At 42.3% G+C, this 27,348-nt stretch overlaps 1 pseudogene; it reads right to left on the bottom strand.

The window, feature by feature from the left end:
- Positions 1–22,779: 22,779 nt before the first annotated feature.
- LOC145062288 (uncharacterized) lies at positions 22,780–24,291 on the bottom strand (annotated as a pseudogene).
- Between the last annotated feature and the right edge of the window lie 3,057 nt (positions 24,292–27,348).

Raw genomic sequence — 27,348 nt, 5'->3', positions numbered from 1 at the left:
GACTTCGACGAAGGCGATATAGCTAGTGAGTCCATACGTCTTTTGCCCTGGCATTTCGAAACGAATTTTGCTATGGAATTGAGAAGATCGGCTCAAGATCACGCTGAACAGCAAAGGAATCACAACAATCAAGCCTGCTTCTTTTTGAGTTATCCAATTAATTGAACCAAGCGGGACAAAAGCAAAGAGCTAGTATGAGTCTCCTGCTCTTAAAAGGTGTGGATTAGTTGCTCCGACCTTGAATTGTATCTCGGCCGGTTAACGATGCTAGCAACTCAAATCTAGTACTAGGAAGAAGAGCCAGAAAGAGACCTCTTTCTTGTTCTGTTGTTCGAGGAATTGCTTCAAGTGAAGGAAAGGAAGCAGGGATGCTAGCTATTGAGTTTCCAACTTTTGGGCGGATAGCATTAATAAGAAGTCATTAGACCGACCGATTCTTCGAATTAGGAATTCAATACCTTGATTATAGCGACTTCTGATAGCAATTCACTAGTGCCAAGGAGCGGGTATCGAGAATCAGGGGAACAACTAGAAAAGGGAAGAAATCCGCCTAGACTGGAGGGTTCTGTCTTCGAGTTCATCTCGGTTCTTGTTTGAGATTATAGTAGCGACTATTGTACTTTCCATTCCAGATTTCCTATCCAATGAACGACTGACGGTTCTTTGATGCTGTCTTAGTAACAGAAAACTCTCTTTCCGGCTGCCTGCCATCCCGGCTAAGCAACCCCTCGAAGAGCGGCTGAGGCTAGTCCTACCTGTTCTTCGGTCGAGTTATAGAAAGTCAACCCCCGATTGTCGATAATGACATGTGAGAAATGCGGTGATATCCGCTGCCTGCGCCCATTAATTTCCATCCCGATGTACATATTTTATTGTTTAGGTTAGCAACAACCCCTCGAAAGACAAGAAAAGCATTTGTTCCCTAACGAGTCCCGTATTCGAGCTCGTTTCGATAGTTCTTGCTTTTGTGTTTTCGTAGTTCATGTTGATAATTCCTTAGAATCAGTTATGGATGCCTTAGAAGAATCAACCTAGAGAATGACCGGTTATTAATGCGGGTATTGCTTTTGAGACAGATTTCCTATCCAATTAGGCACTTCCTTTGCTTTTAGATCTGAGTTTCAACCATAAGGGTATCCTAAACCTTGCAAGTTTTTTAAACTTGTTCAATTCCTTGGATAGATCCTGGTATCTGTGGACAGAGAAGGAAAAGGAATGCCTCTGGTTCTCCCGCCAAGTATCCAACTTTAGGCCTCACTCTCTTAATTATGAGTTACTCTTTGAACCCCGAGGAGGTGGTAAATCCCAAACCACATGCTGAGGCTACGAGTTGAACCAAGAGAAGCATTCACCTAAGGATGGATAAAACACATCCTGCATGCAGGATACCACGTCCAACCTGCCAGGTTCCCTATGACTATGAAGTAAGGTATAGGTTGTTTCCAGCAACAACTAGAGAGACTTCATTTCTGGGGAAGAATAGTGAGTCTTTCGAATAGCAACCTATAAAAAGAAAAATTGAAAACTTTAAATGATGAGTTCAGTTAAGAATCTCTTTTCCGCATTAACTGGTAGTAAATATAGTCAGTCAAATCTCTCTGTTAGAAAACATCAACGGTTTCGGCATTGGTAAGCAGTCCTTTAGCAAGCCCCGTAACTCGAAAGAAAGAAAAAAAAGTTGGCAAGGGACTCACTTATGAAACATAGTTGAAAGATGTTTTTATTTTGGATCATTGTTAAGTGGTAAGGATAATGACAAGCTGGCTCTCGGAAGTAACTACAACGTACATGTATGATGAGAATGACAATAAAAAAATAAAATAAAGAAAATGGATAACAATATGAAAAGGTTTCAAGATCTAATGTATAGTACTACATCTTTTGAAAAGAAGGAAATATTCTACCGGTAATAACCAATGAAGACTTGGGCCTATCAAGCCTGCTTTCCTCGAAGAAAGCCCACAGAAGGGCCAAAAACTTAAACCCGTCATCAAAGCAAGCCCAAGTCTTCATTTGTAGGACTTTCTTTGATGGTTCATGTAAGCTTGGGTCTTTCATTTGGGCCCTCTTGGGGCACCCTGTGGGCCAATGCGTATAAGCTTGGGCTTTATTAACGTGGCTCATTTGACGACTCAGTACATGGATGTCACGAGTCCATTGACATAGAATATGGAATCTTTTCCACGTAAGCTGGTTGTACAAAGCTTGTTTGTTCATATAGGCAGTGTGATTTGGGGATCTTGTGTTTGCTCCGCAAGGTAGCCAGATCCAGCCAGTTTTTCACTAAATAGGCATAAGAGTATTTGAACTGCAGAAAAGTAGTGCGGAGAACTACTCATAATTGGGCCTGCCATCCAATTCGTGACGTGGATGATCCGTCGAATCCATTGCTGACTTCACCACGATCGATTAGGTGAAACGGTTCTGCAAAATTTGTTTGTTCATACAGGCAGCGTGGTTATAGTAGTTGCCAGCCATGCAATTCGTATTGCATGGCGAGATTCCTCTACCACTCTATAAATGGAGGCTCGATAAGTGTCTTCACTTCATCAAATTCAAATCAAAGAAATTGAGTACTTTCATGTATGGCTATGGATGTTGCAAACAGGCTTTCTGCAATTGCTGCCGAAATGGGGCAACTACAAAATGAGATTGAAGAGCGTCGTAGAGTGCTAAACTTCTTTTTTAGGAGTGTGAGAACACTGGATCCCACCTGGAAAGAAGCGCGCATTCGCGCTGCCAGAGAGTGTATCGAGGATTTGGAGGGGAGGCAGCAAGCGCTGCGGGCGGAGCAGCAAGCACTCATGGTGCAGGCTGTCACCCACGGGCACCGGGGAGACTAGAAGAGTCCGTTGACTCTTTTTCTTTTTAGAAGGTTTCAATAAGTGTTTGTAGTCGCAAAGTAGGGTGTTTTAATGCATTTCTTTGGCTTTGTTTAGTAGAGATCTACTTCGATGCTTACTGGAGTCCTATTTATGCTAACTATCTTAGTTTGGTTTTCTTTTGTATGTTTGCATGTATGGGAACCCTAGTAAAAAATGTTTAGTACTTATGCTTTTAGAAAAAGAAAGACTTTTTCGTGCTGAAAATTGAGTTCTTACCTTTTTTTTCTTTCTATAGTGGAGATAGTCGCACGTAATGACAGACATATTATGAAATTGTGGTAAGAACGGGTTTCGTTCTAGTGCCCGATAAGAATATTCCAAAGCTTTTGTATGTTATCCGTTACAGATACAGAACCGTACGTGGGATTTTCATCTCATACGGCTCCTCCCTTATGTGCATAATGAAAAGCAAATCATATATCTGAAGAAGCCTTTAGATCAATCGATATATCAAACAAAGACAATAAATAAGAACAAGAGAAATTCACGAATAAAAACTTTCACTAAGAAAGATAATCTCACAAAGAGATTATCGTGTGCACAAAGCGACGATTAGGGTTTGTGAAAAGCGCACCCATTCACAAACCTGTACAAGATAATATATACTGTTATTCTAGACAATCCCTACAATTCAGGGATATGCCAGCTAACTAATTAGGCTAACTATGGAAACAAGATAAATACAAGATCTGTTACAATGCACTGACTAAACTATTACAAACTGATCCGCTGAAACGCTGATGCTGATGCTGAGACATGTGCTGACGCTGAGTCTGTTTTAAACATAATCATATTTCAAGGTTTGACCTTACAATCTCCCCCAATAGAATGATGTTCAAAACAAACTAAATAAAGACACCTCTGGAAAGAAATTCTTCATACTCAGCTTCAGCTTCAACTTTAACTGGCCAGTAAGGATTGTCCAGCAATTCCTGTCTTCTGTTCAGCAGCTCCATGGCAATAAGAATGTGAAATTCTCCGGATAGATCTTGATGACTCATGCACATTTGCCTTAAGCCAACAAGGTGAGTGGTTGGAGCCTTTGGGATCTCAGTAGTTCGTTGAAAGCACATCCTCCTGTTTTTGTCGAGATAGAACATCCCGTGTTCAGGAGCTGAGATGAATTGATGCTGAACCGGATCAACACCAAGAGGAAGTGAATTGTTAATTACACCAGCACCAAAGTCTAGAACCAATACATCTTCACAATCAACATGAAACAAGATCTAGGAACTGACGACCTTTGGCCTTGATGTTGAGGTCGTTCTTTAGGAACAAGATCCAAACGCTGAACTTTCTTGATCAGCAGATGAAGAGCACAAGTCAGTTCTGAAGAGTGAGCTGAGGTTTGCTTGGATGCAAGATCGAGCAGTTCCATCCATTCCGAATACCCATATCTAATCAGCTCATCCCTCTTGACAACTTCAGTATATGAGTGCTGAGGACCTTGACGAGTGATCAGCAACGTAAGGATTTTCTCGTTTCAAGGTTTAGAAGCTTTGATTTTGATGATCTTATCTCCACACATTCGCCGATTAAAGACATCTTCAAATCTCTTTCGATCAATCTGGTCAAGAACACTGTTAGTCTTAGGCTTGCTAGAGCTAGGAGGAGGTTGAGAAGACTGAGCCTTGGACTGAAATTCCAGGAACTTCTGTATCTGAGCTTCAAAAGATCCCTTGGCCTGAAGTTTGTGCTGAATAAGAGATTCATCAGCTTGAGCAATGTTCTTTATAAGCTGAGCTCGATTGGCTTCATCAAGGATTTGCTTGACTTGATCAGGGGACATGTTCCATTCAGTGGCAAGGTTTGAAATACTGACAATGGACTTGGGTTTCTTCACAGTTGAAGAAGTATCAGTTTGAGAATGATCCAAGTCAGTATCAACTACCTTCCGCTTTCGAGACAGCGGATTAGATTCTTCACTGGCAATGTCCGAATCCTCTCCTTGGACCGGAATGATGGGATCAGCAATAGGATTGGCTAATATCGGATGAGATTCTTCAAGGTCATCTGAGCTTTCTTGCTGAACTGGAATGAGAGGATCAATAAAGTTCATGTCAAGAATTTGACATTCATCATCAGGTTCATCATGCTCTTCATCATGCTCACTGTCTTCAAACAATTTTTCAGTAGCTGCTGGACTATTATGCCCTGCAGAATCAGATTCACGAACAGGGTTGGGAGATTCATGCTGAATGAAAGTGTTGTCAGCAAGTTCTGTTTCTTTCTCATTTGGTTCACCATCAGCATGAGCATTTGGTTCACCACCAGCATGATCATCAGCATCAGCATCATCATCAGTATCTCCCCCTTTTTGAGCATCATCAGATTTGGGACTAGCGGGAGGAGTAAGTAAGAGAACTTCCTTGATTTGTTGAACATCAGCCTCAATTCGAAGCAGACGCTGACATCAACTCAGAAAATGCTGAAGCGGGAATTTGAACCATTGAGGTACCTGGGTCAACTGGAGAGCTAGGAGGCATCCTTGGAGAGAAGTGGTGAGCAGCTGGTGACAGATGCTCCCCCTGTGAGGGATGCTCCCCCTGAGACTGATGCTCCCCCTGTGAGGGATGCTCCCCCTGAGATGGTTGCTCCCCCAGAGGCATGGAATATTGTGGTGCTGAGTAGGCTTTGCCTGAGTCCGAGATGATGTGATGAGACAGTTGAGGGGAGAAATGACCGCCATCAAGATGTTCCACCTCTTGATCAACATGATCCATATGATTACCATCAGCACCTCCTTCATCAGTGTCAGCGGTGAGAGAAGGCACAGTGTATGGATTGGCAATCCATTCTCTCATCCTATCAGAGATTCCAATGTCAGTATCCAGAGGATCATCCTGATACATACGAATTGACATTCGATGGCATTGGATTGGATTCCCAGAGTGAGAAAGGTAATCAGCAGCGAAGAATTTGTCGAACACCAGGGCAATCCAGCGTGGAAAGGGAACATGATCAGCACGCACATTTACACGTAGAAGTTGAACAAGCTGATCAAAGAATAGTGCCCCATAATCTAATCTTTTGTTGAGAAGAAGGGAGCAGACGACTTGTTGCTCATAATTGCTCAATTGATCACCACTGCGAGACTTGTGACCCACACACTTGCATAAAGCACCAGTGAAAAACTTCCAGCCTGGGGTCATGCACTGACGCAAAATAAGAGCTGATCGAGTGCCAGCCTTTGAATGATCATAGCCCAGTTGATCAAACATGCGTTTACATCTTTCAATAGTAGGAGGTTCAGAAAAGGGTTCAAAAATTGGTAACCTTAAGGCAGCACTGAGTAGTTCTGTGGTGATGAAGACAGAGTGTCTGCCATGGCCAATGGTTCCGGTGATGGCATTGTTTTCTTCATTAACTGTTGCGGTATAGTAAAACTCACATACTTGTTCAGGGAAGAACTCGGACGGTACATCACTGATTGCATATCGAAGGCGGAAAGAAGCCAAGAAATTGACGAAATCATCGAGTCCAAGACCTCGATGAACCTCTGGAATGTCAGGGTTGAAGACGACATTGGTTGCCTTGATGTGAATTGGAAGTGGAGGAGAGTTTGGGGCAGGAACGACTCTTCGAGAGGTTGAGGAGTATGTGAACAGAGATGCCGCCATTTGAGAGTATTTGAGGATTCTAGGGTTTTTGAGAAAAGTTCAAGGTTTTGGAAGGAAAAATTAAACCAAGGGAGAAAGAGGTTTAAATATGGAATGAAAGGGGGTTTTTAAAAAGGTAATGATTATCTTCATTAAAAAGGTGATGATTATCTTTATTAAGAATAACGGCGCATCGTAACAGTCTGTTAGAGTAGAAAATAGCCGTTGGATAAAAGAGCCGTTGACTGAAGGTGAAACGTCAATCAGTGTTTGCGGAAGCGCTGAACTCAGTGTCACAAAAGTTACATGCTGAAAATATTTCTCCGTCAATTCAAGGTACAACTTGCTTAATCGGGGCTAGCAAGGAGATTGGTGTGTGTGATAGATACTAGTTACATTATCTAACCATCGACACAGAGTGTTGTGACTTCATCAGTGAGTGGTTTATCTTACCGAATCATTAGACACTGATTAAGAGGAGGGTAAAGAATGGATTGTTGCGTGTGATAAACCTTGGTGTTTTGGTCTAACCATCGGCAAAGATTTTTAGACTCTCATCAGCGTGTGTTTTGGCACACTGAATCACAGAATCAGTGTAAGATTGGTGAGAAGGGGTAGTTGCGTGTGATAGATCTTGGTGTTTTGATCTAACCATCGGCAAAGAGTTTCAAGTCGTTATTAGTGTATGGTTTAATACAGTGAATCATTCAACTTTTGTTTAGAAGACTTGAAGAAGAGATAAAGATAAGAAATCAAACCAAAGTGCTCAGTAGCAAATATCATCAGTATGTCATCATCAGCACAATGTACATCAGCTTATAAGACAATATCAAACATTAGCACAATTAAACGTCAAAATTAATTACAAGGAAATCATTCCCAGTTCTCCGATAATGTAAGCAGTTGATTGAGAATCCAATGCCTTTGTCAAGATATCAGCAAGTTGCTCCGAAGTCTTGACATGTTCAAGAACAACTTTTCCTTTTTCAACATTATCTCTGATGAAGTGATGTCTGACTTCAATATGCTTTGTCTTTGAGTGCTGAACAGGATTTTGTGTGATCTGAATGGCACTGGTGTTGTCACAATATATGGGAGTCTTTGAGAACTTGAACCCATAGTCGAGAAGCTGATTTTGAATCCATAAGAGCTGAGCACAACATCTCCCAGCGGCAACATACTCAGCTTCTGCAGTTGAGATGGCTACTGATGTTTGTTTCTTGCTAGACCAGCTGATGAGACGATTGCCAAGGAAGTGACATCCACCAGATGTACTCTTTTTGTCTAAATTGCATCCAGCATAATCTGAGTCAGTGTATCCATAAATTTCAAATGCTGAGTTGCGAGGATACCACAGAGCAAGGTTTTGAGTGTTCTTCAAGTATCGAAAAATACGTTTGACAGCCATGAGGTGAGATTCTTTTGGATTAGCTTGGAATCGAGCACAGAGAATGGTTCCAAACATGATATCAGGACGACTTGCTGTGAGATATAAGAGGGATCCAATCATTCCTTGATACAGAGAGTGATTGACATCAGTTCCAGTTGGATCAGCGTGTATCTTATCAGTCTTAGACACTGGAGTAGAGGCTGGTTTGCAGTCATTGAGAGAATACTTAACAAGCAGGTCAGATATATATTTACTTTGACAAATGGAAATACCTGTCTTTTGTTGCTGAACTTCAAGACCTAAGAAAAAGGTCATCTTCCCCATCATGCTCATTTCGAACCTTTGAGACATGATCTCTGCAAATTCCTTGCTCAGTGTCTCATTTGGAGAGCCAAAAATGATGTCATCGACATAAATTTGAACAAGAACCATGTCTGAGCCTTTGTTTTTGATGAAGAGAGTATTGTCGATTGCTCCTCGTCTGTATCCATTTTCAAGCAGATACGATGGCAGCGTCTCATACCAAGCCCTGGGAGCTTGCTTCAGTCCATAAACAGTTTTGTCTAACCGGTACACGTAATCAAGATGATCTTTGTCCACAAAGCCTGAGGGTTGATTTAGGAATACTTCTTCTTCTAACACACCATGAAGGAATGTTGTTTTCACATCCATCTGATAGACAATGAAGTTCATGTAGGATGCGTATGCGAGAAACAGTCTGATAGCTTCAATGCGAGCAACTGGAGCAAAAGTTTCCCCGTAGTCGATGGATTCAATTTGAGTAAACCCTTGAGCTACAAGCCTTGCCTTGTTGCGAGTGATGATTCCATCTTTATCAACCTTGTTACGATAGACCCAGCGAGTTCCAGTGATAGTCTTCCCGGATGGTCTTGGGACAAGAGTCCAAACTTTGTGCCTTTCAAACTCATTCAGTTCTTCTTGCATGGCTTTGATCCAATCAGCATCTTGAAGAGCTATGTGTACTTTATCAGGTAAGATCATTGAAACAAAGTTAACATAAATGCAAAAGTTATTAAGTACACTAGATCTGGTTCGGACACCATCATGAATATTCCCTATAATTCGATCAACAGGATGATCTCGATGTTCAATGACTGATGCTGATTCCAGAGAGATAGACACTGACACATTATTAGTTTCAGGAGAATCTTCAGCTTCAAGGGTTTCATCAGCACTTAATGAATTATCTGCTGATGTGGTTGCAGTATCTTGATTCAAGGAACATGGAACTGGAATGATAGGATCAGAGGAATCAGTCTTATCTTCAGCAGAAGGTGCTTCATCGAATGGACAAGAGAGAAGCTCTTGAAAGATAGAAGGAGAATGAGTGACTTTTTCATCAGTGTATGATTCCTCATCAAACTTCACATGAATGGATTCTTCAACACATTGCCTGTTCACATGAAAAACACGAAAATCCTTTGAAATAGATGAGTACCCAACAAAAATACCTTTATCAGCCTTAGGTTCAAACTTGGATCTTGGGTCATGCTGATTTAGAATATAACAAATGCATCCGAACACATGAAAAAAGGATACATCTGGTTTTCGATCTTTCAGCATTTCATATGGAGTCTTCTTGTGAATCTTGTGAATTAGAGATCGATTCTGAGTAAAACACGCTGTATTGACAGCTTCAGCCCAAAACGACATAGGAAGACCAGCATGGATCATCAAGGTCCTTCCTACCTCAATCAGTGTTCTATTTCTTCGTTTAGCAACACCATTTTGCTGAGGAGTACGAGGAGCTGAGAAGTTTTGTCCAATTCCTTTATTATCACAAAATTCTTCAAGAGTTGAGTTTCGGAACTCAGTACCATGATCACTTCTTAGTTGCTTAACTTTAAGACCTATCAGTGTCTCATTTTTACGAATCAGTGAGATAATTTCCTGTGCAGCATGACTTTTCTTCTTCAAGAAAACTACCCAAGTAAATCGAGTGAACTCATCAACGACCACTAGAGTATACTTATTTCCACCTAGTGAACGAACAAGAATAGGTCCAAACAGGTCCATGTGGAGTAGATGAAGAGGGACTGATATACTGGAGCATGACTTGGGTTTGAAAGAGGACTTGGTTTGTTTTCCTTGTTCACAAGTTGAGCACATCTTGTCTTTCACAACGCTGAATTTTGGGAGCCCTCTAACTAGGTCTTGATTGGATATCTTGGATAGATTCTTGAAGTTCAGATGAGAAAACCTTTTGTGCCAAATCCAGCTAAGATTCGTCTGATACTTTGTAAAGAAACATTGCATCAGTGCCTTGTCACTTGAGAACATGTCAAGAACATATATATCATCTTTTCTACTTGCTGAGAGAACGATGTTCTTGTCAGTGTTTACAACTCTTCCTTCCTTCTTTGTAAAGTGAACTTCATAGTCAGCATCACACAACTGACTGATAGAAATGAGGTTGTGTTTGAGACCCTTTACATATGAAACATTTTGAAAAACCACGTTATTGCATTTGATGTTTCCATATCCCTTAGTGAATCCCTTTCCATTGTCTCCATAAGTAACTGCAGGACCAGTTTTCTTAACATAATCTTCCAGGAGAGACTTTGATCCTGTCATATGCCTTGAGCAACCACTATCTAAATACCAAAGATGCTCCTGACCCTGCAGTACTGAGAAACTAGTTAGAACATACTGACCCATTCAAAGATGGGTCATTCACAAAGTTATTTGATAATAGATTATAATACTCCTTAGGAAGACAGTTTAAAGAGTTTGACTTAAGAGTCCATTTTTCATTTCTAACTTTAATATTTTTAGCTCTTGAGGATGATTTATCAAAAGAACATTCACTGATCTTGTGAGAGGAATCACCACATCTGTAACAAACTCTAGTACCAAAATTCTTCTTGGTGAGCAAATTTTTTGATTTAACACATTTTGACATGTAAGATTCACCAAGAGAGCTTTGAGTCCTTTTTCTTATCATTGAGTCACGACTGAATTCAGTATCAGGAGGAGTTTGATCAGTGTTAGGTGATAAACTATCAGTATCTGATTTTGACTCATTCACAGATGGATTGCAATCAGGGAAGTGCTTGAGTTGTTCATGAACAGCATGAAAAACTCCATTTGAGATAGGAAAAGCAATAATATTCTCAGTTAGAGGGATTGGTCTAACAAGATGTGCAGGATAAGAGGTAGGATCAATTCCGGTAATCTCAACATTACACTCAGTGATACCATAAGAATTAGTAATGCAATATTCATCAATTAAACTTTGATTAATAAAAGAGTTGCTGACAAACTTATTTTTGAAATTGTTTTTCATCTCATTCATGGAATAGACCTCAGATTCCTTTTCTTGTGATTTAAAAACTTTTTCAGCTTCGGCAAAATTACCCCCAAGAATTTTCTCACAAGAATGTGGAATTTGAGCTGAAATAATATAATTAGCATTCTTATGAGATTTTGCCCAAGTGTGAAGCACAGTTTGTTCTTTGATCAAAAGATTTTTAACATCATCAATTTCAGCAGACAAAGATGAATTTGACAAACTAGTAATTCTAAGATTTTCCTGAGTGGACTCAATAATACTATTTTTCATGGATATATCAGTTTCAAGAAGATCAATTTGATTTTGCAAATTTCTTATGGTTTGATTCTTCTTAGAATTAATGACACCCAAATACTCAAACATTTTGATTTTTTCATTCATTGAATAGGAAACAAAGTTTTTAACCTGATACATTGAAGAAGAGTCAATGTTGTGCTTCCTGGAATTTTCAGCATCAGACATATCAGTGTCAAAAGTACTTTTGTCTTTATCAGAAATAGTTGGGTCCTCTATTTTGACCATTAAACACTTGACTTCATCATCTGATGACTCTTCATCAGTTTTCCATTTTTCCTCTTCAGCTACAAGCACTTTATGTTCCAAGTTTTCAGCTTTCAGCTTCTCAATCAGCTTGTTGTACTTCTGCTTCCAGTATTCATCTGAGCCTTGTTTCTTTTGTTTACAATCCTTTGCAAAATGATCAGTGCTCCCACAGTTAAAGCACTGAGCCTTCTCTTTCTTATCAGCACCATGCCTTTTATCAGCTCCTGACCCTTTTGAGAACTTTCCGCCCATCTTCTTTTGAAACTTTGAGAAGTTTCGACCTGATTTCTCAAAGGTCTTCACAATCAAAGCTGCACTTGCCACAATCTTTTCAAGATCATCAGTGTCAGTTTTAGATGAATCAGTGTCTGAATCACTTTCAGTGTCTGAATCTGACACCAGCTTTTTGTTGGAGAACAAGGCTATAGAAGATTCACGTTGAGAATCTTTCATCATTTCCTTTCTTTGAAGCTTGGATTCTTCATAGTATCGAAGATTTCCATAGAGACTTTGTAAGTCCATAGAGTTGATCTTCTCACTGTTTTTCAGCACATCAACGTGATTCTCCCAACCTACACCTAGAGAATCCAAAAACTTTTGCACTAGAACAGTTCTATGTTTCAACTGATCTAGTCTCCGAAGATCATTAACAAGAGTATTGAATCTGCTGAAAGTTTGAGTCAAGTTTTCACCTTTCTTAGCAAAAAAATGTTCATACCTTCGGTTGAGATCATTTATTTGAGTAGCCTTGACTTCTTCAGTTCCTTCAAAGGATACAGTCAGAGTATCCATCATCTCTTTTGCTGAGATGCAATTTTGAACCAGCCCAAAGATGTTGTATGGGAACGAGTAGCTGATAGTGGCACGAGCACGAACATCTAAACCATGTTTTCTGTTGTCATCTGCCGTCCAGTTTTCTTTGGGAGTTTTCTTCATAGTGCCATCAGGAACATTATTTTTAAGAGGCTGATACATCGGAACATAAGGACCTTTTTCAATGATGTCCAGCATGTCTTCATCAACAGACTCCAAGGCATATAGAGCCTTTATTTTCCACATAGCAAAGTTAGTTTCATCGAAAGGAGGGATTTTAGCAGAAGGATGATTTGATGAGTTTGATGAAGAAGAAGATGAAGCCATTTGTTTGATAAAAGAAACCCGCTCTGATACCAATTGAAGAGGCCTTTAGATCAATCGATATATCAAACAAAGATAATAAATAAGAACAAGAGAAATTCACGAAGAAAAACTTTCACTAAGAAAGATAATCTCACAAAGAGATTATCGTGTGCACAAAGCGACGATTAGGGTTTGTGAAAAGCGCACCCATTCACAAACCTGTACAAGATAATATATACTGTTATTCTAGACAATCCCTACAATTCAAGGATATGCCAGCTAACTAATTAGGCTAACTATGGAAACAAGATAAATACAAGATCTGTTACAATGCACTGACTAAACTATTACAAACTGATCCGCTAAAACAATGATGCTGATGCTGAGACATGTGCTGACGCTGAGTCTGTTTTAAACATAATCATATTTCAAGGTTTGACCTTACAATATCTAATAAATAATAAGAAGCTTTCAATATTCTAATTATAAATTTAGTGGTAGTGGGGCTAGTGTTTTTACAAGAAATCTCTAGCCTGCAAAAGATCTTTTTCTTTTTTTTTAGTATCAAGCTGTTGATACTAGATAAAAGGTAACTCCAAAAATTGATTTGTCCCTAACGCCCCTTAATTTAAAGGAATTATAAACTTAAAAAGTTTTTTATGGTTTTGCGGGTATCCAAAGTACGAATGAGATGGATGTTTGTTGTCCCAACCATTCTTTTGAATCCCGATCCCGATAAGGAAAGGGGGTAATTTCTAACAGAGTTTTAGTTTTTTCCTAGGCGTAGTGCTTCTTTTCTTCTTCTTCTATGCCGCCTATTGGTACTAGTGCAGTAGAGTTGGCCTACAATAAATAATCCATAGGTGTAACCTCAATACTAAAATCGACAATTGAAGCATCTAAGGCTGCATTAATCGGGAATACACGACAAAAGGTTTATTTACGAACCTCCCTTCAACTGAAACAAACTATCAACCAGGGCTGAATCCTCAAATAAGAAAGGAAGAAGGAGAATCAACTGATACAGGTAGGTGATTTGGTATATAACCAAAGGAAGAGCAGTGGGAAAAAACTCCTTTGCCAAAGAATCTTTTCATCCTAATTGTTTTCTTCGGTTCATATTGTTGAATCGAAAGCAAGATTGACTGCGAACTCACTCAAGGGTTATAGGTTTTCGAATTGTTTCCTTCCATGTGCTTTCCCATCCTTCCTTTGAATCGATGGAATAATCAGTCTAGTACTGACGCGTGGTCTTACAAAAGCCTATGTGACTGACTTGCCATTGCCAACCGTACGCCGCGTCCTGATCCTCACGTAGCCGTAGGTCTCTCGTTCCTTTTCTCACTCGTCGATGGAACCTCACCCTTAGGCTCCAAAATAGTCGTTCTTACGCTTCCGGGGGTCTCCCTCTCTACAGTGGGGTTCTGTTTGTAGTTATGATTTAGACAACGAGTCATAGGTCTTTCTTTTATTACCTTGGCTATAAATCACCAAGAAAAAGGCTATTCATTAGCAACAAAAAGAGTAAGACAGGGCGCAACACTCTTGCAGTTAGAAGAAGAGCGCGGCCGCATGAAAGACTGACTGTGATGTTACGTCCATACATTGATCACTATGGAGAAGAGAAAAGATGTCATAAAGCATAGGGGAAAGAAAACATCAGCTTCCCCAAAAAACCATTGATTGGGATCGATATAACCGAGTGTGCTCGATAGTCGTCACTATTATGTCCCCGAATGGAATGTATGTCACCTTTTTTCTTTCCCTTTTAGACCAACCTGCCGCGTATAGTTTAGTCGTCTCTCGAGGGTTGATTCTCCAGTTTCGGATGCGGGAAGAAGCCCTAATCTTCGAGTCAGGAGATACCTTGAGAACAGTGAAAGCAGAATCCTATTTTATTTAGTTTAGAAGAAGGCTGTCTCGTCCCTTCCCATTGTAATTGTAGGAGGGAAAGTAAAAGGAGTGATTTACAACCACCCTGCCCCTAGCCCTACCATGGAAGAAAGATATAGCCCTATAACCTGGTTTTCAGCAGATCTAGAATCTACTGCCCCTCTTTCAACAAACTTGCTTGCTATCCCAGCGCGTCTATCCTTAGTTTTAGTGTCTAGCAAGCGAGAAAACGTAACGCGCTAACGAACGCACTTACGTAGTAACCCCTACACTTGCTACTGGTGTTACCTTGAATACGCCAACCCAGTGAGTAAGGGAGTGAGTCTGCCCAAATAAGCTCTTAAGAAGCGGAGTTTCACTTGACAAAAAAGGTTTAGACTGAAACCATTCTCAGACGGAATCGACTGACTTCTAGTTGCATCAGATCTAGAGATCTGTTGCAAGTTCCGATAGAAGGAAAGGAGTAAGGTTTAGGCTTTACCCAATAGTTGTTGAACTCGAGGTTGATAATCAACTGAAGCTGGTCAGTCTTCTAGCATAGCGGAGTGAGATATATCGAAGAATGAACTTAGCCTTCAACCATGGGGTCCTTTAGGCAGCCAATTTCCCGTTTGCTTCCACTGACTTACATCGTGAACATTTCTCCAACCCGTCAATGAAATGAATAGAAGGGCTTTCCTCTTCGATCCCATCCTATGAGCCCTGCAAGCTCACGAGTCTTTAATGATGGTCAATCACTCGGAGGATTTTATCGACCGGCCTGAACTAACCGGAACGCAGCGATGAAAGGGAAAGACTAGTGTTTAGCATATAGCTAAGAGAAGACGGGGTTGTCTCTGTTACCATTAGAGTCCTTGTCCTGACTTTCCTGAAAGCTTAGTGAGGAAAATCCTCGACAGAGAGGAAGTTTTTCTTTTCATGAGAGTGACCTTTCAAAGAGACTTTTTGCGATAAGGCCCTTCTTAAAGGGATGGCTCACTCTCCTTTAAAGGTGTCCCTGCTGCACTCTAAGGATGGAATATGATTAACTAGCACAAGAGAGAGTGAGCCTTGGCTTTGGCATTTCCTCGCTCAATCTCATATCAGTCAGTCGTCTTACTATTGTCGAATAAGCTCTTAGGCAGCTATCAAATGGAGTGTGGGAAAGCGAGTATAGAAGACCCCACCCCATTCTCTTACCCTTTAGGAGAAAGAATCATTGTTCCCCTAGCTGAAGACTCACCTTAAAAATCCGTCGTGTTGCCTGTCTCTTTCTGCAATGAGTTTAGTGCCAAGATTTCCTACTCATCCGTTAGAGAGAGTGGAACTTTACTGTTCCTCAGTAGGGCTAAAGGGAGGGTGCTGGTGTTACACAACACCGCACACGAAAGCGAAGCCAGGCCTACAGCTTTCAAAGAGGGGTGAAATCAAATCTAGCTCAAAGGAAGAGCTCACAAAGACGTGGCCAAATGAGCTACCCAACAGATGATGCCATAATAAGATATTTCTGGTACGGCAGGTTCCAATGAAGAAGAAGAGCTCAAGTTTGTCCTATGTCCTATCATCGGGCCGTAAAGCCCTCACTCTGCAAGCACTTTGATGAATCTTCTATCAGGTTTGATTTTGACCCTGATGAACCTGGCACCTTTCTTCCATAAAGCCCCCACGGAGCGGTAACGAAAAGGCATTGGATGGGATGACTCTATGTATGGGCCCAAATGCCACTCTATTATATACGCAACCTCACTCCAGTAGCCGTCGTAGTTGAGGATAGAGTAGAGCAAGAGGACCTTGCCAATGTCTTTACCTTAAAAAAGCTAAGGCCCCAGTCCAATCGAACAAAGGCGCTAGCCAGTGTAGTATAAGGGTAGTGTACTTTTTTTTTTCCTTTTCGACAACAAGTTCTTCTTCGGCCCAGGAGCGCCAATTAAGGTTGAGTACTAGAGGATTGTGAGAGAATCTAAGTTGACTCATCCTATACGGGCGGATATATTGTGACAACCCGAAATTTCCATTCGGTCAAACCCTAAAAGTCAACCACTTCGTATCATAAGTTAAAGTCATTATTTCTTATTTTCAAGAAATATAAAGTTCGTTTGATTATTTTAATATTATTTTTAAACGAACAGGTGAAAGAAAGTGCCGTCTTGGGTTTTAAATTTTAAAAACCGCAAACACCTCGTGTCTTAGAAATTCCCGACCAAACTTTTATGTTTTGGTTGAAAAATCACCCAAAAATCGTGAACTCATACCTATGTATGAGTTTACTCCCCAAAAACTAGCCATTTGTGTTTATTCCCCATTTTCTAAAAGAGTAAACTCCAAAAGAGTAAACTCCAAACTCTCTCAAGTATCATCCTAGTCTTTGTTCTAGATCTTCAAACTAGTAAGTGTTCTAACCCTTTCAAGTTAGTATATCACTTAATCGAGTGATTGTACATCCTTTAATCCATTCATTTATGTGTTTTGACTAGTTTTTCCAAAACACCAAGAACACACACTCTTGTTTTTGGACTTAAAGTTCATTTCAAGCTTCCACAATGTAAGTACTTCTATCCTAGAGTCATTTTAAGCTAGCTATACATGTTTATACCAAGGAAAAGTCCCAAGAACACCAAGAACAAGGAAAAGTCACCCTTTATATAATAGTAGGAATCATAGGGATTTCTAGGGTTTTTCAAACGTTTACAGTTGTTTTACAAACATTTTTACACTTCCCGTTCATATACATTTTCCATACTTACAGTTCATATACATTTTCAATACTTACAATTCATATACATACAAATTCTTACATACCAATTAAGACACTAAAATACTTATGATCTCACCAGCTTCAAAGCTGATACCCGCTTTCAAAATTACTTGTATCCTCAGGTCATCATAGACAGGTACCGATGCAAGGTTTAGGGAAGATGGAGCTCGTTCAAGACTCATCTTTCATTTTGATTTATGCTTTAGTGTTTATCAAAATTTGACAGAACACACTTGTATAATAATTATATTATTAATGCAATGGATGATGTTGTTGCTTGTTTACTACTTTTCATTGTTGTGATACTGTACATGACGTCCTCCGCCCCAGAACGTTTCCGCCGTTCTTGGTTTTGGGTGTGACATATATCTCTTGTTATCCCTATTTCTCAGAATCTTTGAAGAAAAGAATCTCCTCAAAACAGTTGATCCATTTTCCACCTCACCATTAGCCACTTCATTAGGGTCCCCCGCAAAAAAGCCATGGAATGCACTCTTTCCATTTCAGAAAGAGACTCCCACAAATCATAGCAACAAGCCAGATTAGTGAAAACTCTGTCAAGCCTCGCCCAAACACAGCCCCCACTCTTGCTTATTCGACCAGGGTTTCTGCTTTTTTTAATGATGCCACAATCATTAATCATTACATTGAATTCCTACAAAGATACAAGATTTGGAGGTCTGCCACCAAGTTTTTCAGACACATCTGAAATGGCTTTAAAATCACCCGCAGCCCTCCATGGACCTTGTATGTCTTAGGACAGTAATGGAAGTTTTTCCCAAAGAATTGAATGGAGCACTTTGCATAGAGAAAGGTAAGCCTTACCATATCAGAATTAAGGAAGTTGGTGTCGACTGTGATACACTGTTCAAAGGCGTCGACAAGCACTACATTCACTTCATGATTCCAACAGATCCATCTTTTATCATCTGCCTCTTGATTTGCCAATGAAAAGTGGAGACCAATTCTATTGGAGAATTATTGAATCTTATTAGCATGGTAAAGAGGTTCAAGAATAGCAATCAACGATATATTATACTACACCTTCTTTATTTTCTATTTTATGTTGCCTATGCCTCTGATATTTCACAAGAGATTATTAATCGTGGCTAACAATAGAAGAAGTTTAAGAAGAACGAGCCAACGCTCTAGTAATCCTTCTGGAGCTCTTAAAGTTCGATTCTTGTACTTTTACAGATGTATTTGGCTGCTCTCCTTGAAGGATTCAGAAGCTTTCTATTTCTGGGCACAGTCAGTGTTCTTGAATATCGAAGCATAAGACTTAATAGAATAATTCCTGAAAAAAAAATCCTGCAAAGCAAAGAAGTGTTTGCTTCTCTCATCGGTTCAGAGTCCTATAAGTATCCCTTAGTCTGAGCAGCTTGTTCCTTTGGAACGTTAGCATCATATCTTTGGATTTAAGTCAAACAAGGGATATATTCGACTCCATCTTGTTTTTGAGTTCATGATCAGGCTGAGAGAAAATAGGCATAATAGCATACCCTGAATACTAGAATAATCAACATTGGAATTGTTAGCAGCCAAAGATGAGTCAATAACATCTACTATTACCTAATGAGAAGAATCCACCCTCAACTGAGAATCATGAGAAGCAGTACTGGTTGAAGGATCGGTAGAAATCTGTATGTGCAGAGAAGTCTTTTTATTACTTATTAAAATAAAAAGATTATGCTCCGTCTGATTGTCCGCAGTCTTTTTTGGAAGATTATATGTGTTCTCAAAAGATGATTGGATGGTCTTGCCCGTTGGCCTGTAGACTTGACGTGGGGGAGCTTTTCCTCCTTTACCTTGTGAATATTTTTTCCTATAGGCATTAGAGTTAGGAGCTGACGGCTGATGGTTGGGCTTCTCTTTGTTGGCTGCATCAGTTGTACTTCACTTTTTCGAACGAAGTTTGAAGTTTTACTTTGAATAACCTTGTTTGGAACAAGACGTGCAATATCGTTCCGTGGGGTCTTTCTCATAGACGATTTTATGCCATCTTCCTTCGTTTTTCCCATGCCTAACCAGACCCTATTAGGTTAGGCTTTTTCTTCAGAAGATCCACCTCAACGCATACCCTTGCGACACCAGGTCGAGATGGGGTCGGACCATCCGATTAATAGCACTTTGCCTACTACGTTAGCAATAGTTGTAGTCTTGAAAAAAAAGATCGGAAGATTCGGAAATGGAATCTACATATTAACGAATCTAAAGAGATAATCTTTGATGTACATTGCATCTTTCAACTAAAGCTTAATGGTTTCTTCTGGAAATGTTGGAATAGATCACAGAGTAAAAAATTTGTACATTTGAGTAATGCAAACAATCCTTTTTTTGGAGCTGACGCTCTTTTTTTGTTGGTTCATAGTCCACACAGGGTTCTGGTCTTTTTAGTTTATGTTCCGGATAAAATTGATCCCTCGATCAAGTCCTAACTACAAATCTCTTAAGAAAAGACGAGAAATCGTTTGGATTCGAGGCGAAAGCCTTCCCCGCCGTTACAGAGTTCTTCTGCTCTAATCTTCGAAATTGAAGGACTTCATATGGGCTGAGGACTTAGTATTGATTCATGCAAAGATGCTCCTCTAAATCTGGAATAAGGGATTGCCCACTTCACCGCCCCGCAGAGCAGTGGCTCTGTTGTTTTGCGTGCCTACGGGGAGAGACTCAAAAAGTACCGACGCTCAATCGAAAGAAAGATAAATCCACTATATGCTTAACTCATGCCCCAGGAATCCCGGGGGTACGAACTAATTTTTTACTGGAGGGAAGCCTGGGGAAAAGCATAGAGCGTGCGGGCTCAGCTCTCGCACTCCTCCCATCCGCGAAGATGAGGCGGGAGAAAAAGCATAACTCCCCGGTCTCATAGGTTACCTTTCGATCTTCCTCCCCCGTGACACTCCCAAATCGATCGCTATCCTTTTCTTGCTTTCTTGTTGTCTTGAATTGTTATAGAGCAACTTTATATCAGGTATAGTTGGTAGGATGAAGTGGGATGAAGCCTTAGTGGGTATAGCAAGTGTGACGGAGAGGCGGCTCGGGCGTAATGGGTCTGGACGCCTAGCACGAAAGTGCCTTCTCTGGTAGCGGCACTATACCTTAGTCTCTCTTTAGCTTCCAGTCTATATAAAACGTAGTTAGCAGAGGTCAGTCTGTCTGGCATTCCCTCGCATCAAGGGCTACTTTTGCATCGGCTCTCTCTTTCGTTCTCGTTAGGGAATTCCCGAGGTGAAAGCAGCTCTCTCGGAAGTAAGTTTCCCCGCTGGGACTAGTCTAAGAAACTTTCACTAGAATTACCATGCCTCTTGTGGTAACGCCCTTGACGAATTGCGTTCAATGTCCCTTTATGACTTTCCCGATCGGCGCCCCGGGTCGGTAGCCGGGCTCTGGGACATTACTACCACGGTGACTATCGCCCCAAGCCCAAAGAAGGAAAAAAAACGAATGGACTAAAGTGAGGGGTTCATTGGCCATAAATAGTTAAGGAGGATGGGAGCCAACCTCTTTCATGACCCATGGCCCCAGTGTGTCACTTGGTTAGCATTTCTAGAAAAAATGGAGATGGAGAGTCAGGCTAGTTTTTCGATAGGGAAAGAGACAGGGGAGTTAGCTGTAATGGAGACAATTTGATTGGATGATATGGATTTATTCGAGATGGTTAACCACTTTTTTAACCGTGAGAGGGAGTTCATTCAGAACCCGCTGGCTCCAAAATGGGGGGCGGCTCCAGAGGCGCTGCCGCAGGCGCCAGCACCGACTTAAGTTGCCCACCCCACTCCCGGTCAAAAAGAGTGTGTGGGACTTCGAAGGGACATTCAAACTTGAATTTGTGAGCAACTGCACGAACATTGTGAAAAGGAGAAATGGCGGTTGTCCGTGCACTTTCCGAAAATGACGGAAATCTAGTCCAGTGCCGCGAAGGCGATAATGTCTTACGATCTGGAGATCTCCGCGGAGATGGATACGAAAACCCCCCGCAGATGGGTAGAGAATATTAGGGGGACCCTAATCTCCTAAAACTAGTCAATAGGGAATACCGACCAAATGAGTCTGTCTGCCGCTTGATTTCATAACAAAGTCGTTATTCCCGGCTGGCATAGAAGTCTATCGCGCGGGCGTAGGAGATGCATTTCTGGTACTGGTGGTATTGGACAAGAAAAAAGGGAATAATTTCTTTCTTCTTTCTACCTTTCTTTCCCATGACGACTAGGAACGGGCAAATCAAAATTTTCATTTTGAATTTCGGACCTCAACATCCTGCTGCTCATGGTGTTTCACGATCAGTATTGGAAATGAACGGAGAAGTAGTGGAACGTGCGAAACCACATATTGGATCCCTCCAGTGCAGCACGAAGCCGCTGATGCCGAGTCGGCTCCTATGCCGCTAGCTATGCCCTGCTTGGTCCCCCGGCATGGTGGAGGTTCCGTAGCACGTCACGAGCACCGGGCTAAGGGGCGGTTGAGCAACTCAAGCGAACCACCCTAGCTTACTACAACATAAGGACAGAAGGGAGAAGGTTGTGAAGGTGGCCTCGTTATCCACACCTCTGGTAGGATGAATGGAGGACCGACTGACCCTGGTTTTCACGAGCGTTGGCGGGTTCTGGAGTGCCTCTCAAGGGCGCTAGCGCATACCCCGGGATGATCATCACCACCTGCACCTCAAATATCAGCACAGTGGAACGTGTAACCCGCCTGCTATTCCATTCAACTACATTTGTTCCTGTAATCCATAGCCTAACAGAACGCAGCAACGAGGGGCAACCCGCCCATACAGCCAGCGGGGAGGATGGCACTACTGGCAAAGACCGTCTGGCGAAAACGCCACAGGCGCGAAGCGTGGTAGGCCTGCGCCGGGGGAGCATAGGGAGGAAAGGGAGCCCGGACGGTGGAAGAGCCAGGGGAGGCCGGGTCATTTGACGGAAATAGAAGGCTTTGGACTATGAACCTCTTAAAGAAGGCCCTATGGAGTAAAGGGAAGTGCACGAATTCTTGGAAAAAGAGGGGGCAAGCCTATATAAAAAATGGAATCAAGAAAATTCAATGAATAGATAGAGTCAACGGTATCACAGACAACGCTGCCTACACGCGAATTTGCTTCCGAAGTCGAGCAGTCTCAATTTCACTACAGAATTTTAGAATGAATGTTGGGCTGGGCCACCTCGAATGGCGTGAGCCACATGCAGGGAGACCCGCACATACAGTTTTTAGGGGGATCCGATCGAAAGACTAGCTGGCACCCACCCGACTAAAGGGACTGAGAAATTAATAGAGTACAAAACTTATCTTCAAGCTTTACCTTATTCTGATCGTTCAGAGGGCGATCGCGGGGTCACTGAATGAAGTCCTCCGTTTCTTTCGGAGGTGCTGACCCACAGCGAGGTAGAGATGACTAAGTGGCATATGGAATATGGAGACGACAACAACATGTCGTAGAAGGAGATAACAAGTGGAGCCAACGACCCACTAAGACTAACGTATCTACAACTACATCCCCGAGCGGCAGTCAAACGGGGGCGTGAATGCGAGATGCCAGCGGAATGATCGGCCGGACAGAGGCTAGGGCTCCTTCCTTCCCACCGCATCCTTCCTTGTGTGTCGGAGATATAAAGCGAGTGCACCGGAAAAGAACGGGAACTGGGTCGAACTATTCTATTTCGAATCATCTGAAGAATAACTGCACACTCAGACAATCTTTGCCAATAGATAGGAGCATTCGGTGGAACCGGTGAACTACACTTGCTTCTGGATAGATGTGTGGGATAGAGGGCTCGTGGTACCTGCTGCCCACCCTTCCTCCTCTGCTTTGAGAACTGTGTGTACGGAGAGTGGGCAGAAGGGAAGGAGGTCCTCATACGGAGTCGCACAATTACTTGAGTAGTGTGGGAGACTGGGGAATGGGTCAAGTAAAGTCCCGTGGGGTCAGAAAAATCACATAGACATACTGATACGATAGCGCTTTGATTGGTATTTCTTTTTTCTTAGTGATTGTAAAGGAGGGCGCTTGGCTATGTTATAGAAAAGGAAGGCAGATGCACCGAATGGTAAAGAGAGGCGGCTCGGCAGGGAAGGAATGGGAAATCGTCAAAGATGCCTTCTTTGTTGTCGAAACAAAGGGCTAAATAGCACCAGTGATTCTCTGAGCCGGTCTGGATTTCCAACGCCTCGGGAAACTGGTCGAGATAGATGAAAACGCCTTTTTCCCCTCTTCCTTACCGGGAGGGCAATCTTCTCTTATGGCCTTCACCTCCCGCCCGGCCCGGAATAAAAGAATCCAGCCCCCTTCTGATCCATTCATTTCTACAAGCAGGGAGGATCCAGAGCTAAGCCCCCTCCTATTTGAGGTCGGGTGGCCTTGCCCCACAAGCACCCAACCTTCTTTTTTCTCTTCCTTCGGGTTACCTACACGAACGCGCCACCTAGGAGACCTACTCATATTCCAAAGGCGCTACTTCAATTCAAGCGCAAGCCCCCTTCTATTGCATAACCTAAAAAAGCTATAAACAAAGTACCAAAGTGGTTGCGGGAACGAGACGCTTTGGTTACCAGCGAACGCTTCCAAAGGCGACCAACTTTCAATACTAGTTGTTACCTTACGCTGCCATTTTTCTAAGATTATTGAATAGCATGGCTGGGGGCTAAGATAACTCAAATGGGAGAGCCGTGTTATGGGTGACCTTATTACAGGGTTCAGAGAGCACTTGTGTATTTGATGCAAGTGAATGTGTACGAAAAAGCTGTCGTAATGTTTCGTTCTTCGTTCCGTCGTCGACCCTATCTATGTTTCTACGATGGCCCAAGAACACGCTCATTCTTCATCCGTAGAGAGACTTTTGAATTGCGAGGTACCATTACAAGCTCAATATGTACGAGTGTTATTCCGTGAAATAACTCGAATTTTAAATCATTCACTTGCTTTAACTACTCATGCTATGGATGTAGGAGCATCAACTCCGTTCCTGTGGGATTTTGAGGAGCGGGAAAATTGTTGGAATTCTATGAAAGAGTCTCGGGCGCCAGGATGCATGCCAGTTTCATACAACCAGGTGGAGTGGCACAAGATCTGCCTCTTGGCTTATGTCGAGATATTGATTCCTCCACACAACAATTTGCTTCTCGTATCAACGAATTAGAAGAGATGTCAACCGGCAACCGTATCTGGAAACAACGATTAGTGGATAATGGTACTGTCACTGCACAGCAAGCAAAGGATTGGGGATTCAGTGGTGTAATGTTAAGAGGGCGTGCGACATGAAGAAATTGATAGCAATATGGGGGAAATTCCCATCAGGCAACAACGGTTCTGCCTGACCCTACTTAAGCATGCATATTATGTTAGTGAAGACTTGGTGTGAAGCCTTGGAGCTTACGTTAGAAGAGCAAAAGGTTGGGAGCTAGGGTGAGCTGAGGGGGGACAGTGTAAGTGAGCGAATGTGTGTAAGCCCAGTCACACATAACTGGTCTAGGCGGGGTAAGCCGCCCACCTTCGAATGGTGTTGGTCCTACGGACTATGAACGGATTCGCCTCTAGCCTCTGGGCACGTCGGAACCGCATGAGTTCACCGGGGTTGAGCACGGTCCGCCAAAATCGGCATAGGTTAGGAGCTATTGATGGAACATGGTAAGCCTATCTTTCTCCATATGGAAGTGCTACGGGCACATAGAGATGTGGGTAGAGGAAGCCTCAAAAAGCGAAGGCCGAGCTGTAGGTCACGTGACCTGCACCGAGTTGGTGGCTGACTGGGCTTTTGATTTGATCAAAGCAGAGAAGCTCGCCTTCTTGTTATCTAAAAGCAAAAGTAGGTCGAATCGGTTGGGCCCCTGCCCCGGAACGCCAAATGAAAAAGGTGGTCGGGTTCTTTTTCTACGACCCTTTTTATATGGTAGGCCAGGCCCCAGGACCCCTATCCCTTATGTTTACGAGCGGGATCCGCCCAAGAACGACTTTTCGGTGGTACGGAAGGCACGGACTCCGCGAACTTCCCTAGCCCCCTTTACTAATAAGGAAAAGAAAGCCTCAACTAGAACCACATTCCTTTTGCGTGCGGATGTAGCTAAGTGTCTGACTCTATTAGTCATAGTTTCCTGATGTTGCGGCCGGTGCTCCTTTGCCCGCGCGTGAACCAACCGAACAAACAAGTAAAGGATGCCTGTAACACCGTGAATTTCAAAATAATTTTTCGCATAATATAAAAACACAATTTCATTTAACATTCATAAAAACATCAATGTTTGAAACTCAATCCATGCTATATAATATTCCCAAGATCTGATAACATAAAATCCCGTGTGTGTGTGTACTGATCAAGTCGGTGCCTTCCCACGGTCATCACTAGTACCTGAAACAAATAACACCAACACTGTAAGCACAAAGCTTAGTGAGTTCCCCAAAATACCTGACATAACACATATTAGCCACTCGAGGCTATAACTCTGTGGGTTCGTGGACCCTACTCTGTGAACCCTCTGGTTCTAACTCTGGGAACCTTCCGGTTCCAACTCTATAAACATGCACAGCATAAATCACATAGAAATAATGCAGTACAACACATAACATACATATAGCATACAAATACTCTGTCACATAACTCTGATTACCTACTCAAGGTAAAGTATAGTGAGAAGACTCACCTCGTGTATCTCAATAACTCGCAAATCCCGGAAATCACTCGCGCTCGATCCCCCGAGCTATAATCCTCCTATAACACAATATATCTCTAATTAACACTTTCACAACTAAGGTTGACTACCCCTATCAAGTCAACACTGGTCATCTCTGGTCAACGGTCAACGGTCAACTTTGACCGGACTCGGCGAGTGCACTATAGCGACTCGGCGAGTCTATATGTGTTCACTGACTCCCTGGGATCCTCTCTTGATACGTCGAGTACTTCCCTAACTCGACGAGTTCCACCTGGCATGAATCGCGGGGCCACCACGACTCAACTCGCCGAGTCTCAAGAACAACTCGGCGAGTTCAGGCTTGACTCAGCCCCCTAATGACTCTCCCTGACTCACTGGGTCATCCCCCAACCCGGCGAGTCCACTCGTTGAACACTTTACGTGAAACCCCGAACCTACTCGCCGAGTCTCAAGAACAACTCGGCGAGTTCATGCCATGCACAAACTCTATTGACCTTCTGAGGTCAGATCTACTTTCCCAAACCATAGATCTAGCCTCCCCAAGCATGAATGTCACGTAAAGTTTGGAACTTGATGCTTGTATAACCCCCACAAGGCATCAAAAGATGATTTGGCCCCAAAAATGACCACCTAGATCTAACAACTCCATAATAACCCAAAAAGCCCCAAGGATTAAGGTCTCTGGACCTCTTTGAGTCCAGATCCAAGGCACAAACTCGAAGAGGGACCATTTGCTTCACATAATCACTCTCCAAAGGGGTTACAAAACCCTAACTCTAAAGATCAACCCTATAACTAAAGGAGATTCGAACCATTACCTCAAAATGAAGCCTCTGGACTCTAGATCTGCTAGAATCTCACCTCCTCCTTGCTCTTTCCACCTTCTTCTTGCTAAACAAGGAATACAAAGGCCCAAAAGTGACTTCTTCTCTCCCAAAACGAATTAGCTCTCTTAGGGTTCTCTCAAGGGACTGTTAGCCGCAATGGGAGGCTATAAGTGACCTTAAATAGGCTCCAAACCCGGGGAATTAGGGTTTCATTAAACAGCATGGACTCGCCGAGTCCACTCTTTGGACTCGCCGAGTCCAGGCGCGAACCCGCGTCCAAAACCGCGATCCTACTCGGCGAGTTTGAGCTCCAACTTGCCGAGTATCCTCATAAAATACCAAAATATAGGAATGAATAATACCTGGGAATCCGAGCTGTTACAATGCCTCTCAGGGCAT

Source organism: Lactuca serriola, chromosome 7, assembly GCF_051521515.1.
Source record: "Lactuca serriola cultivar US96UC23 chromosome 7, Lser_US96UC23_V15, whole genome shotgun sequence".
In the NCBI taxonomy this organism is placed as follows: domain Eukaryota; kingdom Viridiplantae; phylum Streptophyta; class Magnoliopsida; order Asterales; family Asteraceae; genus Lactuca; species Lactuca serriola.
The sequence above is the reverse complement of the archived record's forward strand: the minus strand, read 5'-3'. Positions and strand labels throughout refer to the sequence as shown.